Genomic DNA, 19,918 nt, shown 5'->3' on the forward strand with positions numbered 1-19,918 from the left:
CCTGAAATCCACGATCATCTCCTTTGTTTTGTTGACGTTGAGTGTGAGGTTATTTTCCTGACACCACACTCCGAGGGCCCCCACCTCCTCCTGGTAGGCCGTCTCGTCGTTGTTGGTAATCAAGCCTACCACTGTGTCATCTGCAAACGTGATGATTGAGTTGGAGGCGTGCATGGCCATGCAGTCATGGTTGAACAGGGAGTACAGGAGAGGGCTGAGAACGCACCCTTGTGGGGCCCCAGTGTTTCCTACCCTCACCACCTGGGGGCGGCCCGTCAGAAGTCCAGACCCAGTTGCACAGGGCAGGGTCAAGACCCAGGGTCTCGAGCTTAATGATGAGTTTGGAGGGTACTATGGCGTTAAATGCTGAGCTGTAGTCGATGAACAGCATTCTTACATAGGACAGGATTGCAGGCAGTGAGGAGTTTTGAATGGAGCCTTCTAGCTCTGACAGACCAGGGCTCAGAGAGCTGGACAGGACATGGTGGTGTTTCTCTCTCCGCTCCCCTCAGATGTGGTGCCAGAAGACGAGCAGTGTGTGCCGGGCCAGAACCAGGGCCAGGAGCTGACCACCCCTCCGTGCCACTCTGCCCCAACAACACACAGCACAGGAAGCATTTCCTCAGGAATACTGATGATGCCACGACTCACCAGCAACAGGGGAAGCGCTTCTCAAGCCACCAGCTGTGAAAGACTAGTGAGGATCCCTTTCATGGCCTGGACAGAACCTCTTATCCCTGAAAACCGCCCCATTATGAAGCTACACACGTAAGGCCCATGTAATCCTGCTGTCCCTTTCCCCAAAGATAAAATTAAATAGAATACACATTATCTGGTCGGTGTGCGTGATGTAGCCTAGACCCGAGGAAGAGGGAAGGAAGTGGCACAGCACTTCCCAAGTGGCACAGCAGAGTAGTTTGCCCTGACCCTCTCCAGCAAGCAATCAGGCTCCTACTTCCATATGCTGCTATACGGTAGGCTACTATGTCAAATAAAAAATACACCATTCACTGCAAGTTGCCCATGTCCTGGCAAATTAATGATGCCCTTCATTACATGAGCAGCAGGGCAGGTTACATCCTTGATTGAGGGAACAAAGCTAATTGATTGATTCACTGCAAAGCCCCAGCTGACTGCCTGCATGCAATAATGACTGGGGCTTTACTCACAGAGAGCTGGCCAGGCAAGCCAGGCAGGCCAGTAATGGGGTGTACTGTTCCTGAATCCTCTATGTGTCTAAATGTGTCTGAGGACGAGTAGAGGTATGGACTGGACTGAAGCATCCAACAGCTGCATTTACACCGTGATTCTCTCAAAATTCATTGTGGAACTGCTAACTAAAACCACATGGGGGTTTTATCTAAATAACTACTACTACACCAAGCAGTGTCGAATTCCCCTCGCTCTCCTCGACAGGCAAAACCCTGCACTGTTTAGCTCTTGTCATTGACCCTGTCTCAGAAATCAACCAAAGAGCATGTTCATGTATTCCTACAAAAATTGGCACTGTAGAGTCCAGACAAACATTGTCAAACTTTGTTAGCGTTCAAATAGTGAGTTGAGCTGCGGCCGGTCCTCCTCTTCCATATGGTTGCCATATATCATTTTTTGCGACACTTCTGAGCCAGAAAAATTCCTTCTAGCGAGTGAAAATCTCCCTCACCTTAACTGAGACACCTGCCTGAACTGGACCCAGTGTATCTGTTTGAACAGACTGCCCGATTGACATCCTGTTTACGTTAATCATGTCGATAATCTAATAGAACAATGTTCCATTTGTATTTCTGAAAAAATATACAACAGCTCAAGGGGGGGTTTGACACAGTTATATTTCAGCAGTTCTATATTAATGCAATAGACTGTGTGTACGTCCCATATGGCACCCTGTTTCCTACATAGTGCACTACTGGTCAAAATAAGTGCACTATATAGGGAACAGGGTGCAATTTGGAATGCAGAGTGTATATGCATGCTATACAGTCGGACCTAATGTTGTGAGGACTGTACATTAGAAGTATGTTCAGCAGCATAGATTGGATATGCAGCATGGGGTCACAGGAGACACAGCCTGCCTGGCACCCTGCTCGTTGTGTAAGAAGAAACTGCTGCTGGTTGTGTGACACTGTAACTCAGAGCATGTTGAGAGAGGATTTTCAACAGAGGAATCAGAACATGCCACAGGATATTACTCCTCCAAGTGCCTGCCTGCCTGCCTGCCTGCCTGCCTGCCTGCCTGCCTGCCTGCCTGCCTGCCTGCCTGCCTGCCTGCCTGCCTGCCTGCCTGCACTGTTTCCCAGTTCACCAAAAAAGATCAGTGTTCTGCTTTATATTAGTGGAGGGTTCATGTAAGCCTATAGTGACACAGCACTGCCCCTGCTACAACCTCCCAACACCAGATTGACTTTAAAGCTGCAATATGTAACTTCATTCTCATTGAAAGCCAGTCTAAGAAGCCAAAGATCTGTTCTATCTGTGATATTTCTATGCTTCCCGGTTTTTAAGTTTCGTTTTTGAGTCTTTTACACCAGCTTGAAACAGCTGAAAATACAATATTTGTGGTTATGGAAAATATATTTCACAGCGGTTTAGATGGTACAATGATTCTCTACACTATACTTGCTTGTTCAGTCACATAAACTCCAAATTAGGCAAACTAAAATTTTTGCAACCAGGAAATGGCGGAGAGATTTCTGCATAGTGCATCTTTAAGGACAGAGAGCCTTGAGGAGGCAGACATGATGACATAACAGGCTGAACAGTGACAGAGAGAGGGATCCAAACACGATAAACATGATAAACATATTCCAACAATGATCAACTTGCAATATAACAACAACTTTTATGGCAAAGACAAATTTGTTGTTGAGCAGAATTGTCATTATAATTAAAAACAAATGTAGTGCTACTGTGAGTGAAAACAAAACGTTTGGTACTGTACCTTTGCATTTTCAATGCATGGACAAATACCCCATGCACCACTGGCCTGGACATCTGGATTTGGGTTTTTCAAGAAGGACCAAAGCAGGCGCACTCCCATCCAGACGGTCAATGATCCTGTTGAGGAAGAGAAAAAGGAGAAGAGTGAGAGAAACTAGAGAGAGGGAAGGGAGAGAAGGGAGAGAGAGACACAGAGAGAGGGAGAGAGAGAGAAAGTGAGAGAGAGAAGAGAAATAGAGCGAGAGAGAGACAAAGTCAGAGAAAGAGAGAGAAGAGAAAGAAAGAGGGGGGAGAGAGAGAGAGAGAAGATAGAGAGAAGAGGAAGAGAAAGGAGATAGATTGATATTACAGTGGGCACAGTCAGTGTTATCTGCACCATACTTTCATAGTTAAGAGGAGCATTTGAGAGCTTCTCTTTCTCGGAACTGGCTGGGCTGGTCTGTGCCATACAGTAGCAGTTTGTCCAGGTCCAGGCCCTGAAAACCCATCACAGGGCAGGATCAAAGGTATCAGACATTTAGCTGAATGGGTTTTCAATCACAAACCAACCTTCACCAGTCCAATTCGGTTTCCACCACAGCTCTAAAACCCCCTCTCTGTCTTGTCTTGTAAAGTGAATCTCCATGAGAAATCACTGACCACCTACGTGATGTTAGGCCAAAGGTTAACTGGTGTAGATTCATGTATAGTGAGTGAAGTCCATACAGATATTTATTTATAGAACCAAAACAACATTACGCTGTACGGTGGGTAGTTCAGGGGTACTTCTTTCCAAATCAAACAGAGCCAGTAGACAGGTCTCTCTATATTTCATTGCGTCTGAGTTGAAGTTTACTTAAGCATAAGCCATATTTCATGCTGCGTACATGACTGTAGTTAAGGCTGTAGTCAGGGTCTGGGAACCCAAAGAATTACGCCACAGTGCGCCCGTTGTCTGGTATAAATAACATGTAACGTGTTTCCCATGTGTGCTTCCACCAACAAGGCCGACATTGAATGCTGTCATAATGAATTAAACACTCCCTAATCACGGTATCTCCGTGACTGCAAACGAGCGAGCACTCATCAGAAGAAGTCCCCTGCGCCGTCTGTCTTCCGTTTGCGCATAAATCAGTCTGGGGGATCATAACATAAGATTCCATTCCGTAGGGCCTCCTAAATCAAGCCCAACAACAAACTAAACTTCATATCAAGTGCCAGAAAAGTACTGTCCTCAGAAGAGCAGGTATGAAACACGTTAGCATGAAGGAGACAACTGACAGTTTGGATGAGGGATGGAAACGGGGAGACCACAAAGTCTCAAGCACAACGTGTGCTCTTTCTTGAAAGTTACAGAAAGTGATGTGATATTTTCCTGTATTTTAATATTTATTTTGTCTATGATTTCATGAACCTATACAGTGCAATAGCTTAGAATAAAAATAAGCAAATAAAATAATTAGTTACTTATATATAAATATATATATATAGGTAGTCTTATCAATAAGTTTGTTTTGAATAGTTGTCACGCCCTGTCTCTATTTTGGTTTGGTCAGGGTGTGATTTGGGTGGGCATTCAATGTTCTTTATTTCTAGGTTTTGTGTTTCTATGTTTTGGCCGGTTATGGTTCTCAATCAGGGACAGCTGTCTATCATTGTCACTGATTGGGAATCATACTTAGGCAGCCTGCTTTGCCACCTTAGGTTGTGGGATGTTTTTTTTTTGTTGTTAGCTCTGTGTAGCATTCAGAACGTGATGGTCGTTGGTCCTTTTGTTGTTTTGTTTAGTGCTCAGTTGAAATAAAGTATGAACACTTACCACGCTGCATCTTGGTCCACTTCTTCCGATGAGCGTTTCAATAGTGAGCGTTACAATAGTAACCCTTCAAGCAACCAAAAAAATGAAAAAATCACGTTCTGAAAAGAACATAAAAAACATGCGTAAGTCAGACATGGCTTTCAGACACATATGAAGTTTCACATATGTTATTTTTTCACATAAACTCAGTCATGTGGTTTCCCAACAATTTCACAGGTGATATTAGGGTAGCATACCTTCCTAGTAGCCTAGTGGTTAGAGCGTTGGGCCAGTAACCGATAGCTTGCTGGATCAAATCCCAGAGCTGACAAAGTAAAAATCTGTAATTCTGCCCCTGAGCAAGGCAGTTAACTCACTGTTCCCCAGGTGCCGAAGGTGTCGATTAAGGAAGCCCCCCGCACCTCTCTGATTCATATTTCAGTTGAATACATTCAGTTGGAAAACTGACTAGCTATCCCCCTTTCACATGTGTGCTTTGGAAACTTGCATGATTAGAACCTGGGGCTCCCACAGGAGAAGCCAACATCTTAATCGACATAGCCTGGTTCCTCTCTAGGTTTCTTCCTAGGTTTTGGCCTTTCTAGGGAGTTTTTCCTAGCCACCGTGCTTCTACACCTGCATTGCTTGCTGTTTGGGGTTTTAGGCTGGGTTTCTGTACAGCACTTTGAGATATCAGCTGATGTACGAAGGGCTATATAAATAAATTTGATTTGATTTGATCTTGGCCATTCAACCAAGAGGACCAACAAACACGTCCGACTCATGTCAACTACACTTTCACATGTGCATTTTCACACTGCAAATCCAATTTCCGCAACTGCAATTCATGTGAGGTGAAAGCACGCTTTTCTTCTCACATGTGAAAAGGTGGTGTTAACATGTGAACTCTAAATCTAATACATGTGAAAATATGGTTTCAACATGTGAAATTTAAGCTCAACATGTGAAAACAGCTATCTCATGAAAAAAAGCTATTTGTGTTATTTTTTTGTTGTAAGGGAACAACTTATTTTCCTGACCATGTGATCCTGCACCAGAAAAACAAAGCCAAACAAAGCCAAGTTAACTGACATAGATTTTGCGCCTGAATTTGGAGCACCAGACTTTGGACCACAGACAAACAGACATCACCCTGTAGTCCAGTAAATCATTGAGACAATAGCAGGCCCTGGCCCTTAATCTGAGAACCAGCTCTGACCATACGTGGTCTGGAGCAGGAAACAATCAAATGTGAGCTATGTTAATTGCTCAAGCGAACTACTGTACGCACAGGTCCTCAAAATAAGTCACTGCCACAAGACATACAAAAAGCACTTGTGGAAATAATGACTTTCAGCTAAATGTGAATGCAAAATGACAAGGCCTAAATATACATTCCATGTGAAAACATGGACCCGAATGAATGGGTTCTGATGTAACATTCTGCCTGGGCTGTGTGATGAATGTCTTCGAGAAATTAGGCTAGGTAGCCTAATTGCTGAATGGCCTTATTTCTTCACAACAACGTTCTGCACTTTTTATTGCACCACTGTGGTTCTGCTTATCATAACCATATCACTTTTTCCTGACAATGGCGTTAATGGCTTGCCTAACAAAATGAAGAAGTTATTTATTTGCGTCCAGTGTTAATTAAGTAAGGGTCTTGCCGTCTGTAACAGCCTCGTAAAAGCAATGAAATTCAGATTTGGACTGTATACTGTACTGTTTGCAGCATTTGGGAGCATTGAAACCAAATGAGCACATACTGTAGGCTGGAAGCAGGACTGGACTGTACGTGTTCAGTGTTTGTTTTTACAGCCCTGAGGGCTTGGATGGCTGAAGGTATGCTACCCTGACCAGCCTAGCACCATGAATGACCACAGAAGTACAGTAAAACTGTGGGACGCGCCACCACAACCATATTTATCACAGCAGGGTCAATAAACAAGGCTTTTAAAAGTGTCACTCAGCTGAAAAAGAACATGAAACATGAAACCTACCTGGTAAAGATGAATGATTAAGATAATAGCCTTACATTATCATTAGGACACATGCCAAGTTGTGTCATAACACTGTCTGTCAACAACTTTATTAGAACCAATTATGATGCTGAATGGCCGCTAATAACAGAGGTTATGACACATTTTGAAGAGCTTGCAATGACGTTGCAGTGCATTAAAAACAAGGTGCTTACCACCACTGTTGATCATCTGAACTGGGTAGGTGATTTACACCACATAATTAAATATATGATACATCTCTATGACTTACGCCATGTTCTCTGGCTCTGTGGCGCAGGCCCCCACAGCCTTGGTGACGTTGACCAGCAGAGCCTGGTTCCGGGTCAGCAGGTTGACCAGGGGCTGGATGCCTCCACATTTCCTGATGGTGGCCCTGTTGGCAGGTTTCTGGGCCTTGTACTCCTGGAACCTGAGGGAAGGCATAGCACCAGGGTCAATCAATCACTTAAGTCAACCATTCACTTTAATCGTTATATAGCCTTATATGTTATATGATGCTTTGGACATATGTTTATGGGCTTGAAGAATAGAACAGTGATAGACATTTTAAATATTTGAGTCACATAATTCTCAATCATAATCAATATCCTGTTGATCAATGGTTCCCAAACTTTTTATAGTCCCAAACCCCTTCAAACATTCAACCTCCAGCTGTGTACCCCCCTCTAGCACCAGGGTCAGCGCAATCTCAAATGTTGTGTTTTGCCATAATTGTAAGCCTGCCACACACGATACATACGATACATTTATTAACCTCTTTGGGCTGAGATCCCGCTAACAGGATCAATATGACAACAGCCAGTGAAAGTGCAGGGTGCCAAATTCAAAACAACAGAAATCCCAAAATTAAAATTCCTCAAACATACAAGCATTTTACACCATTTTAAAGATACACTTCTTTTAATCCCACCACAGTGTCCGATTTCAAAAAGGCTTTTTTGACGAAAGCAAACCAAAATAATCATTTTAGGACAGAGCCAAGTCACAGCCATTTTTCCAGCCAAAGAGAGGAGTCACAAAAAGCAGAAATATAGATCAAATTAATCACTAACCTTTGATGATCTTCATCAGATGACACTCATAGGACTTCATGTTACACAATACATGTATGTTTTGTTCGATAAAGTTCATATTTATGTAAAAAAATCTCAGTTTACATTGGCGCGTTATGTTCAGTAGTTCCAAAAAATCCGGTGATTTTGCAGAGCCACATCAATTTACAGAAATACTCATAATAAACATTGATAAAAGGTACAACTATTGTGCATGGAATTATAGATACACTTCTCCTTAATGCAACCGCTGTGTCAGATTTCAAAAAAGCTTTACCGAAAAAGCAAACCATGCTATAATCTAAGTACAGTGCTCAGAGACCAAAACAACCCAAACATATATCCGCCATGTTGTGTAGTCAACAGAAGTCAGAAATAGCATTATGAATATTCACTTACCTTTGATGATCTTCATCAGAATGCACTCCCAGGAATTCCAGTTCCACAATAAATGTTTGTTGTGTTTCGATAATGTCCATCATTTATGTCTAAATACCTCCTTTTTGTTCGCGCGTTTAGCCCAGTATTCCAAATTCATGACGCGCGATCTCTAGGTGCAGACGAAAAGTCCAAAAGTTCCGTTACTGTCTGTAGAAACATGTCAAAAGATGTATAGAATCAATCTTTAGGATGTTTTTAAACGTAAATTTTCAATAATATTCCAACCGGAGAATTCCTTTGTCTTCAGAAATGCAATGGGATTCAAACTCTCACGTGAACGCTCATGGCCAGGTCGTGACTCTCTGGCTGACCTCTGACTCATTCCCCTCTCATTCACCCCCACTTCACAGTAGAAACATCAAACAAGGTTCTAAAGACTGTTGACACCCAGTGGAAGCCTTAGGAAGTGCAATTTGACCCCATAGACACTGTGCATTCGATAGGGAATGAGTTGAAAAACTACAAACCTCAGATTTCCCACTCCCTGCCCGGATTTTTATTCTCAGGTTTTTGCCTGCCAAATGAGTTCTGTTATATTCACAGACATTATTCAAACAGTTTTAGAAACTTTTATAGTGTTTTCTATCCAAATAATAATATGCATATATTAGCAACTGGGCCTGAGTAGCAGACAGTTTACTCTGGGCACCTTATTCATCCAAGCTACTCAATACTGCCCCCAGCCATAACAAGTTTGTAAACATAAGAATGAGTGTGAGTTTTTGTCACAACCCGGCTTGTGGGAAATGACAAAGAGCTTTTATAGGACCAGGGCACAAAAAATAATAATCAATAATTTTGCTCTTTTTTTAACCATCTTACATATAAAACCTTATTTGTCCATCAAAAAATGAATGAAAATGAATAACTCGCCACAGGTTAATGAGAAGAGTGTACTTGAAAGGATGCACATAACGCTGCAATGTTGGATTGTATTGGAGAGAGTCTCAGTCTTAAATCATTTTCCACACGCAGTCTGTGCCTGTATTTAGATTTCATGCTAGTGAGGGCAGAGAATCCACTCTCACATAGGTACGTGGTTACAAAGGGCATCAGTGTCTTAACAGCACGATTTGCCAAGGCAGGATACTCTGAGTGTAGCCCAATCCAGAAATCTGTCAGTGGCTTCTGATTAAATTAAATTTTCACAGAACCGCTTGTTGCAATTTTGATGAGGCTCGTTTGTTCAGATATCGGTAAGTGGACTGGAGGCAGGGCAGAAAGGGATAACAAATCCAGTTGTTTGTGTCATCAATTTTGGGAAAGTACCTGCGTAATTGCGCACCCAACTCACGCAGGTGCTTCACTATATCACATTTAACATTGTCCATAAGCTTGAGTTTGCACAGAAAAAAAAGTCAAACAGTGATGGAAAGACCTGTGTGTTGTCCTTGTTAATGCAGACAGAGAAGAGCTCCAACTTCTTAAACAATTTTGTCCCGCACATTGAAAATAGTTGCAGAGAGTCCCTGTAATCCTAGATTCAGATCATTCAGGTCAGAAAAAGCATCACCCAGATGCAAGCAGTCAAACAAGTGAAAATTATTGTCTGTAAAGAAAGCTCGTCTCTTTAAGCTCGTCTCTCAATTTAACAAAAACGTGTCAATACTTTCCCCCTTGATAACCAGCACACTTCTGTATGATGTAAACGCATTACATGGTTGCTGCCCATATCATTGCATAGTGCAGAAAATACACGAGAGTTCAGGGGCCTTGCATTAGCAAAGTTAACCATTTTCACTGTAGTGTACAAAACGTCTTTCATTCCCTTGGCAGCAAGAGCCTCTTGGTGGATGCTGCAGTGGATGCTGCAGTGTACACAAGAGGCGTTGGGAGCAACCGCTTGCACTCGCGTTACCACTCCACTATGTCTCCCTGTCATAGCTTTTGCGCCATCAGTACAGATACCAATATGAGCAGCAGCTACGTTTGGCTACATACAGACCGTTAGTGGAATTCCCACAAGAGAGTAACGGTTAATGTGATTGGATGTCAATTATTTGATTAGGCTACCTGTATTTGACATTGTGTTGTTATTTCACTGAATACTAGATGGTTTAATTTTATTTTTGGCAGTGAAACGAGGCTACTCAGACGAGGAGAAAACCTCACACAAATGTTTAGCCATGTTGGATTTTTATAAAAAAAATGTTTTTTTTTTTAATGTGAATCACATTTTAATTTGGAGTACCCCCGACAGCATTGTGCATACCCCTGGGGTACTGTAGAAAGTGTCCAAGGTCATTTGGTTTTGGTCACGATCCACCAAAATATATTCTGTGCAAGTATAACAGTAATGAACGGAGCGGCTGCCAAAGCTAACTTTGACTGATTTAACGTAGAAAGACAATGTTATTCCTATGACCACCACTGAAGTGTTATCTGCAGGTCACTCATACAGTAGAATTACCTTGTAATTGCACACATAACTTTTGATAAATGGATTGCGAGTCATGTCTATTTTTGTTAAACCGATCCCAGCTTGCGTAATTGCGATGGCAAAAGGAACATAACACAAAGCTTCCCGAATCAGCCCCTCATACAAACAGAGGGCTCCACACAAGTGGAAGCATTATTAAAGCTTGTCAAAAGACACAGGAACCACAGAGAGGCTTCTGTGTAGCAGATTTATGATTGATTGTTTTGCTCCATCTCTTTTTGTAAAGAGATCTGTTACAGTAACACATTCATTCAAATTCGTGGTGCAAAGAACTTGAATGCTGCCTGCCTGCCCTTTTATACCACAGCCAGTTAGTTTTTAAGAAGTAATTTCAAGGACCACGGGAAAGGAAGAGACCCTCCAAGACGCTCAATGGGGATCATAAAGGGACTGGGAGACTTTCAGATGGATACATTCTCATGCTTAATGTAGAACAGAAAATTGTACTCACTTCAAAATGAAGGCCTGAATAGGCCTTGGGCTCCGGTGAGCAATTTTCTGTAGATAGAAATGCGAGGCAAGAAAGAAGTATCATTACGATACATAATTATGGTCTGTTCATCATAGACTCTGGAACAGAGGTAAGAGAAGGAGGACTGGATGGATAGTCAGTAATTGTATCTGAACCACACAATCTTGACCTCAAACATTATTGTGTTGGCAAATACAAATGAGTTTTGGCAAGGAGCACTTTCCATTGCAAAGTTATTCCCTCACTCTTTTGTTACAGAGCTTAGTTTTACAAAGCGTTTGTGTGTGTCCATAACACCAAAGTATATATAGTTTGAAGTGGACACATATCAATCCACCTATAAACCTGCTTTTAAATCTGCACGAAACAACGGTCCAAAACATTCCTAGTGCGAGACGGAAAGATTGAAAGGACTTTTTTATGAAGGCATTTCATACACATAGGCTATAGGTCTAATCTCCCTCCATATTGCAGGCCTTATGAAAATGTTAATCTCTGGACATCTAGACGATGTAAAGCTTTAAAACAAACACACTTAAGTTATGAAGGTAATTATATTTTTAACCGTCAATCATCTCTCCTTTTGATGCATCATTAATCAGGCAAATAGCTAACAGATGCTGCTTCTTCTGGATTTCTGGTCTCCCTACCCACATCTCAGGCCCACATCCAAAATGGCACCTTATTCCTTATTTAGTCCATTTTTTTGACCAGAGCACTATGGGCCCTGGTCAAAAGTAGTGCACTACATAGGGAATATGGTGTCATTTGGGAGGTAACCTTTAGGGCCCTCCTGTACCATACAGCCTGGCCATGTTAAAGATAACTCACAAAAAAGCCTGCTGTTTGCTATTGGCCACAAGGGCTTGTTTAAGTTGTTCATGTACTACTTGTGAATACAAAAAAGGTCAACCATATTCCAAAACGATTTTTGCCTCAAAACAACACTCGGCCCATGATTGCTTCTGAAATGAACACATGCCCTGAACAACTCTCCCTGAAACTCTCTATTACCGTTTGCAGCCTTTCTTGCTTGACAGTAATGGCTTGGTCATTTTATTCCAAGCCTGCGTCTGACCTTGACATTTTTATATGTTATTCAAATAATCCTGAGAGAGTAAAAAAAACTCCGATCCACTCGCAGATGTAAGTGTGTATTAAAACACTCAGTGCTATACTCTGCATCACGTTGGTTTCCTCTCTTCCCTGCCTGCCTGGACAAAACCCACGGCCACATTTCTACCTTTGTTCACACCCAACCCCTTGAGCCGTCCCAAAAACTAAACAAAACACAAACGCTACACAGGAAAGTAACTGTTAAATCTCTCACTCTCACCGACTGGATTCCTTAGCTATTTATCACATCCCCACTTAATGAGTGTGAGGGCACCCTTCTGAGGGGTTTGATGTTTGCTAATGAAGTGTCACCCAATTGCGGTTTTGTATGGGATTATTGGTATCATTCTAATCATTGCTATTATTATTATTATGGCCGTTTTTGCATAGCAACAGTGTTATGAGTAATTACGCTGCGGCAAGCAGCCTGTAATGGGAGCAAGTGCACGGAGGTGCCACATTACTCATTGCCAGTGCAGTTAACTTGTTTTATCGCCTTGCCAGGCTGCACTCTGAAGGGCTCCCAATCTCTGCCATTTTTTTAATGCAGCAGAACTGGACTGAATATGAAGGCTTGTTTAGTGGCCAACGGACTGAAAGGCAGTCTGAAAGGTTCACTTTGTTCCCTGAAAACCCATACTGTATAAATTCTTTAGTCTTTACAGCTAAATATGTTGCCAGCCAACACTCCTCTTTCTATGCAAACAGAACATACACTTTTGTTTAGGACAACAACCACTGGTCCAGTTGTCCATCATGAACTTGGCACCAGAGATTGTAATCTGCACATGCTCTTTCCATGATACAGACTGACCAGGTGAATCCAGGTGAAAGCTATGATCCCTTATTGATGTCACCTGTTGAATACACTTCAATAAGTGTAGATGAAGGGGAGGAGACAGGTTAATGAAGGATTTTTAAGTCTTGAGGCAATTGAGACGTGGATTGTGTATGTGTGCCATTCTGAGGGTGAATGGGCAAGACAACATTTTTAAGTGCCTTTGAATGGGGTATGTGCCAGGCACACTGGTTAGTGTGTGTCAAGAACTGCAATGCTGTTAGGTTTTTCATGCTCAACAGTTTCCTGTGTCTATCAAGAATGATAGCCAATTTGCCACAACTGTGTGAAAAATTGGAGTCAACATGGGCCTGCAACCTTGTGAGCGCTTTCGACGGCTTGTAGAGTCCATGCCCTGACGAATTGAGGCTGTTCTGATGGCAAAAGGGGGTGCAACTCAATATTAAGAAGCAGTTCCTAATGTTTTGTACACTCAGTGTATAGCCACCAGTTTAAAAGAGAGGGTTATTGGCATGCTTCTGTAATGGGATCGTTGTTTAATTGAATGTGGCAACAGGCACCTGCTTCCAGTTGGAAAGACTTAACTTAGACTCTAAAATGTAGGATATCATTCTGTCAGTTATGAAATATGAGTTAGAGAGAGATCGGTGTGAGTGCTACTGGGCCCTCTGCAATTTTAAATCCTTACAGGGTTTTTGAGTCAATGGCTAGACATTTCCACATATCTTAATTCATCACATGTTTTTTTTAAACACTTTTTAAATATATAAAAAGACACAGCCTTATCAGTTTGTCGGCATCATTTCTGAAAATAAGTCTTGAATTTATTAAGAGGTTACCGTGGTATAAATGAATGCATATGGCTGGTATTGTATGTCCCCCGAGTAGCCCAGAGTAAGAAAATAAATACAGCTAAATCATGTTCTTTTTTAGCAACCGTCAACAGCTGTCAGGGCACGATTTCTGTCCGTTATTTATTTTTAGGGGAAATGACTAACATAAAAATAAAAAAAAAATGCAAAATAAAGCTAGCCAGGAAAGATTCCAGAAAGGATCACTGTTAAAGAGAACTAAATGACAATTAAGTAAACGTAGGCATGCGTAACATGACAAATGATTTAAGAGTCTGTCAACTTACATTATGAAGTAGTACTTTTTTAAGGCAGCTTTCTCTCAGTCTGCTTGGCCATGTTCAATACTAATTGGAGGAGAGCTGCTTCAGACTAACACATTATTGGGTGACTATAAAATCAAGACTTTACTTCATCTTTCGTTAACAGTAAAAAAGAGCACATTCCTCCTGCAAACATTCATGTAAAAGATCAGAGATAATAGAATCCGTGGCAGAACTACATTTTGCCCAAATAATCACTTTGACCAGACACAATGGAAAGGATGAGATGTGACAACATTTGGGAGTGAAAAATGTGAGACAGCAATATGAACAAATGAGAGGTCCTGCAATAACACCACACGTGATTGCAGCCCTTCGACCCACATCCCAACTGCTGTCGGCTTTCCACTGGAACGTAATGTAGACCCATCTGCCCAAACTATCAACTTGAATCTCTAAAACACGGAAAACACTTGCTCACTACGCTAGCAAACATATTTTCAAAGTATTCCAAGCACCTATGGCTACCCATTCAATAAATGCTGAGTCAAATACCTCTGTACTTCTGCGTGGGGGGGGGGGGGGGGTTGTCAAAGTCAGGGCTAGACCCCACTACAGTAAATAAAATGTAATATATGGGATCACAACCAGCAAACACACAGTTTAACTCTGGTGCTGGTTAGGCTCAAATCTGAGTGGGGCTGTAGTGATAATGAAGGGAAATAATAAGGGGGCGTAACGTTACTTAGCCACGTTCTCCATGCTGATGGAGCACTTCCAGATGGCCCCTGTGGTGGCGGCCAGGAGCTGCTTGTTGTCTGCCTGGCTCAGCAGAGTCACCAGGGACTGCAGGCCCTCGTACTGACGTACCAGGTCACGGGTACGCTTGTCTTCCGCACACTAACAGAGACAGTGAAAGACAGGCAAAATATACCGCTTTTTGGGGCTATTAGTGCACATCTCAAAACGATGATGGACCTATTTTTGGAAGTTCTTTGCCCTAATGCTTATGCAGTGTTCACATTCCCAGCATCAATGTACATTTTTGCTTGTTAATGGGTGCCTTTTCAATGAGAATAGGTATGGACCTAAGACAGGAATTTAACTGGGGGGGGGGCATAGTGTCACGCCCTGGTCTTAGTATTTTTGTGTTTTCTTTATCTATTTGGTCAGGCCAGGGTGTGGCATGGGTTTTTGTATGTGGTGTGTTTTGTCTTGGTTTTTTTTTCACATGTATTGGGATGGTAGCTTAGTGGGGTGCTCTAGGTGAATCTATGGCTGTCTGAAGTGGTTCTCAATCAGAGGCAGGTGTTGATCGTTACCTCTGATTGGGAACCATATTTAGGCAGCCATATTCTTTGAGTGTTTCGTGGGTGATTGTCCTTTTCATGTCCTTGTTCCTGTTCGGTGTTAGTTTACACCAGTATAGGCTGTTTTTGGTTTTCTTGTTACATTTGTTGTTTTTTTGTATTTTGATTCATGTTTACTTTTGTTTATTAAACATGGATCGCAATCTACACGCCGCAATCTCCTTCGCATATAGAAAACCATAACACATAGGACCTGAGGCATAGGTTTTTCACAAAGTCCTCAATCATGCCCTCAGTCTGAATGGCAATTCTGTAACGTAAATTACGTAAATTAAAGTGTAGGGAATCAGAGACAGTGTTTTGGGTTCCAATGATGAATCACACAGTGGTCCTCTTCAGGGTGGCACTCCATGCCTTAATCTGCTGAACATGCTTCCCACACCATGGGTGCACCCGAAATTGCACCCTATTCCCTATGTAGTGCACTTCTGTTGACCAGAGCCTCACAGTGAGCCCCTCACCTCTGAGGCACACTCCGGCAGGCTTCCCACCACAGGGATTAGCATGTTCTCATGGGGAGACTTGAGCAGGCAGGCCAGATGAGGGATTCCCCCAGCCTTTGCGGATGGCCTCCTTGTTCCTGGTGCTCTTTCTGCAGCTCCAGAGGACCAGTGCCCTGCAGCGAGCCACCTCCACGCCTTTCTCCTGCTCCTTTGTCAGGGCCACTGAGTCAGGCACGCAGTCTAGTAACTCCACCTGGGAACACGTACACAGAGTCAGACACACACACGCACACACACACGCACGCACGTGTAATGGATGTGAAACCGCTAGCTTAGTTAGCGGTGCGCGCTAAATAGCGTTTCAATCAGTGACGTCACTTGCTCTGAGACCTTGAAGTAGTAGTTCCCCTTGCTCTGCAAGGGTCGCGGCTTTTGTGGAGCGTGAGTAACGATGCTTCGTGGGTGACTGTTGTTGATGTGTGCAGAGGGTCCCTGGTTGGTGCCTGGGTATGGGCGAAGGGACGGTTTAAAGTCATACTGTTACACACATACACACACATACACACACACACACACACAGAACATGTACACACACAGAGCACAACACACACACTCGATGATCCAGTGTGTATCAAATACAATTTATATCAGACATTGCGAAAGTAATGTCAGATTTGTTCAGTGGATATGAAATCCACAGGAGATGCTGTAATGATAGCTGTGGTTTCCATTGACGCAATGTATTAAACGAGAATAACAAAATAGTTGGCCATGGTCAGGTGCATAATTAAATCCTATTACCGTGGGGTCTGAAAGAATAAAAAAAGAGACTCAGCATGTGGAAAAACAGCAGGTCTACGTGTTGATGTTACGATATTGAAATGCCAGAGTGCCCCTTTATGACCGTCAGCCTGTGTGTCAGGGCTGTGCTAATCCATAGTTCCTGCACGGCCACTGACACAGAGCAGGCAGAGCTATTACACATGTTATGCAGTTTAAAGGTGGTCTCAGTCTGTAGTTTAGCGTGAAGTTAATCTCTCCTCTGCAAATGACCGCAATGAGCACATCCGATTTGGTAATTGACATAAATATACAAGGCCCACAGGCTTTAATCACAGGTCGCTCTGTCAATAAACATCAACTCAGGTCCGAGGATGTCAAAGGACATTCTATCTGTTTCCCCCTGACTGACTTTGATGTTTGTCACATGAGACCAAGGAAAGGGGGAATGGAGGGTGGGGACTATCAGGGAACTTAGTGTATGGAAACTCTAGGGAGCTAGAAGAGCCAGTACTGTGAGGAGTTTGGTTGGGCTGTGCTGTGTGTTGGTGTGTAGTGGAGGAGTAATTCTGTGCTGTGTGTTGGTGTGTAGTGGAGGAGTAATTCTGTGCTGTGTGTTGGTGTGTAGTGGAGGAGTAATTCTGTGCTGTGTGTTGGTGTGTAGTGGAGGAGTAATTCTGTGCTGTGTGTTGGTGTGTAGTGGAGGAGTAATTCTGTGCTGTGTGTTGGTGTGTAGTGGAGGAGTAATTCTGTGATGTGCGCTGTTCTGTAGTGAGGGAGTTATTCTGTGTCGTGCTGTGCCATGTTGGCCTATGTTGTGCAAGTTTGCGCTTTGCTGTGCTACAGTACAGTATGTGATTCCAAATTGGCTCTGTCGTGGGTTAGTTACAGCGTGCTGCTGGCAACAGCAGCAGGGCTGTGGGTTCAATTCCCGCATGGGTCACACATACATATATATTTATGTGTCACTGTCAATGCCGACAGTTGTGCAAGTCTCTTTGGATGAAAGCGTCTAAATGGCATTATTATTATGTTCCCTTGTGCAAGGCTATGCTTTGCAGTACAGTATGTATTTTACAACCATACTCACCAGTCTCTTGATTCCTCCGTGCTGTCTGACTGTCCTCCTGGCCCGTCGGAACTTGGCCATGTTGGCAATGGCGTCTGCGGCCAGATATTACAGGTCATTGTCTGGGGAGTCAGCAATAGCCAGGCGGATCTGACTGCTACGACTGATCTCCTTCAGAGTCTTCAGAGAACCTAAATCTAAATCAAACACACAGATGATGAGTCAGCAAAGCATATCTCTTTCAATCAAGCAAACATTTTTGGGGCCTATATTAAGAAGAACTGTGAAGCCAATGGAAACAACATGAGGTACATCTGTCAACAGGAGCACAAATAAAGAGAATTGTGTAAACCCCCAAAACGTGCCACAGTTTCTGAAGAGTTTCAATATAAAGGCATGCTGTATAAAAAAGCACCCACGCATCTCATTAGGTCTATTGGAGTCGAATTGATATCCTGTGTCCTTAAAGGCACCGGGCCTGCCTGCTCAGGCCTACAGTCAGTATACTCTTTGTATCTGAAACACTAGGCTGGCACACACAGCACAGCTCTGTTCCCCCCGCCGAGCAACCAGGTCCGCTTGGCAGGGAGCAGGGACTGGGAGGGCTACTCACTTTGCATTTGATTTCTTCTGTATCCAGCAAGTTAATGAGGACTTCAAGGCCACCTACATCCCGGATGGCCAGTTGGCACGTCTGCTGGGCTAAATGAAAGTCCCTCATGGAGCACAGAGCAATCACAGTGGCCGTCTGGTTGCCTCCCTGAAATAATAATGAAAACAAGGCACCAATGAATGAATGAAACCGCAGACAGAGAAAATAAGAATTAAAGAGACATTTAGAAAAGGGAAAACACAGTGTCTCCCCTCCTGCCATACTTTTCTCCCCCTGTCTTTTTTTCCTGACTCTCACTGGCTTTAACCATGCCTGGTGTGGCTATGTTGTTTGCCACCGTTTGGTAAGTGTTTAGCTTTGTGGCACTGAACACTGGTAGAGATAAACTATCCGATACAGAATGGCACTCTGACCACTAAGCTGCCTGCAGTCAGACAACCATAGACAATGACCTAAGTTAGAGATTAAAGAGAAAAATGAGCATCGAAATGATGAACATAATAATGAGTAAGCACTTCAAAAGACTCTGTTTTGACAGTTGCTATACACACACACAATAACTCAAGGCTTGTTTCTAACCAATTAGCTACTTAGTAACTACTACTAAGCAAACAAGTGGTTTGGGGGTAGAACATATTTTCTTTTTGATTTCACTACAAGTGCCTCAATATATGGGCAGATGTCGGTTTATTGCTTCTTAGGTGCAACATACAAAACAATGTAAAAATGTAAAACAGGTGACTTGGGGTCATTCTCCTGCCATTCTCGGTTACTTTTTAGTTTGCATTGTGTTTTTTCGTTGCAGTGTATTGTGTTTTCATAGTCAAGTTTCAAGTTTGAAATGTCACGTGCACAAGTACAGTGATGATTTTTTTTTTCTTGCAAGTCCTAAACCCAACAATGCAGCAATCAATCAATAAACAAATGAGAAATAAAAAGAAGAAATAAGAAAATACAAAAAAAAGAAGATACTGTATATACATGATCCGTTCCAATATTTGCAATATTTGTAAGGGGGCAAGATGACTAGGCAACAGGGTGTATGATGAATAGAGCATCAGCAGTGTAAATGATGATTGAATGTGAGTGTGCGTGTGTGTAGAGTGACTAGAGTCAGTATACATGTGTGTGCATGTTATGCGTGTGTGTAGAGTGACTAGAGTCAGTATACGTGTGTGTGCATGTTATGCATGTGTGTTGGAGTGCCAGTGTGCGTCAGTTTGTAGAGTGCTTAGAGTGTACATAAAAATGAAGAGTCAACTCAGTCTGTGTATCCATTTTGTTAGCTATTTAGCAGTCTTATAGCTTGGGGATAGAAGCTGTTAAGGAGCCTTTTGGTGTCAGAATTGATGCACAGGTACTGCTTCCTATGTGGGCAGAGAGAACAGCCCATGGCTTGGGCGGCTGGAGTCGATTTTCCAGGCCTTCCTTACACACCACCTGGTATAGAGGTCCTGGATGGCAGGGAACTTGG

At 42.8% G+C, this 19,918-nt stretch overlaps 1 pseudogene; it reads right to left on the bottom strand.

The window, feature by feature from the left end:
- The window catches only part of LOC135516980 (outer dynein arm-docking complex subunit 2-like), a 75,303-nt pseudogene that overhangs the window by 19,956 nt on the left and 35,429 nt on the right, over positions 1-19,918 (bottom strand).

This window comes from Oncorhynchus masou, chromosome 28 (genome assembly GCF_036934945.1).
Source record: "Oncorhynchus masou masou isolate Uvic2021 chromosome 28, UVic_Omas_1.1, whole genome shotgun sequence".
Taxonomy (NCBI): Eukaryota; Metazoa; Chordata; class Actinopteri; order Salmoniformes; family Salmonidae; genus Oncorhynchus; species Oncorhynchus masou.